Source organism: Carlito syrichta, unplaced genomic scaffold (genome assembly GCF_000164805.1).
Source record: "Carlito syrichta isolate Samal-C Ts95f unplaced genomic scaffold, Tarsius_syrichta-2.0.1 Scaffold122198, whole genome shotgun sequence".
NCBI lineage: Eukaryota > Metazoa > Chordata > Mammalia > Primates > Tarsiidae > Carlito > Carlito syrichta.
This window is the reverse complement of record NW_007066294.1, coordinates 1-1,289: the sequence shown is the minus strand read 5'-3', so window position 1 is coordinate 1,289 and position 1,289 is coordinate 1. Positions and strand designations below refer to the sequence as shown.

At 37.7% G+C, this 1,289-nt stretch overlaps 1 pseudogene; it reads left to right on the top strand.

Annotated features, from left to right (window-relative positions):
- Window positions 1–24: 24 nt before the first annotated feature.
- On the top strand, window positions 25–690 carry LOC103249610 (annotated as a pseudogene).
- Window positions 691–1,289: the final 599 nt, after the last annotated feature.

The window sequence follows — 1,289 nt, the reverse complement described above, 5'->3', positions numbered from 1 at the left end:
GGCTATTCAAAGAATTACCCAAACATGGATATCAGACCAAATCATAACATTTATATCAACAATATGAATGACAAAATTAAAAAAGAAGAATTGAAGAGCTCCCTCTATGCCCTGTTTACCCAGTTTGGCCATGTGGTGGATATTGTGGCTTTAAAGACCATGAAGATAAGGGGCAGGCCTTTGTCATATTTAAGGAACTGGGCTCATCCACAAATGCTTTGAGGCAGTTACAAGGATTTCCATTTTATGGTAAACCAATGCGAATTCAGTATGCAAAAACAGATTCTGATATAATATCTAAAATGCTGGGCACTTTTGATGCCACAGAAAAGAAAAAAGCTAAAACTGTGGAACAGATTGCAACAACTGCAAACAAAAATCCTGGCCAGGGAATGCCAAATTCAGCTAATACCCAAGGAAATACAAAACCAAATCCCCAAGTTCCCTGATTACCCTCCAAACTATATTTTATTCCTTAATAACTTACTAGAAGGGACTAATGAGATGATGTTATCCATGCTGCTTAATCAGTTCCCTGGTTTCAAGGAAGTACATTAGGTACCTGGGAGGCATGACATTGCCTTTGCTGAATTTGAAAATGATGAAAAGGCTGGTACTGCCAGGGATGCTTTACAAGGATTCAAAATCACACAATCCCATGCCATGAAGATCACCTATGCCAATAAATAACATCTGGGACAGTAATCTTTAAAGGACTTGGTATCATTTACAGTGTTTGTTTTGATAACATTCGGTCGGGTCATTTTAATAGTTGGAGATAGAGGGGAGTGAAAGTGAAATTTTTCTGAAGGACATACATTATCTAGCATTTCTTTACCTGTAGTGAACTATGAAATACGAAGGCCTTAATTTTGTACAATAAACTATTATCTGTTAAAAAAAGAAAAAGGAAACCTGACTGCACAGAGAGAGGGTGTGTGGTTGAGTGTAGAAGGGGGGACCAGGATGTGTTTTGGTTTTCACTATGTAAAGATTGCAATACTGTAAGTGTAGTCATTTCTAAAAGCATTGGAGTAACTACATTATGCTCAAGCAGAACATTTGTCAAAAGTGATCATCAAAGTTTGCCCAAAGGGTCCTGCTCTGGTATGTGTCTGAATTCTAGGCAAGGGTTTTAGATAATTGGCCTTACTAACCAGCGAAGAAATGACAAAAAGCCTTTTTAATTGCAATGGAGTAAAATGATAGCTGGAGTGGCCAGGCCCCTTTATATCATCTCTTCATTTCATAGTGGGATGTTATCATTTTTCACCTTATCTATGATCCTG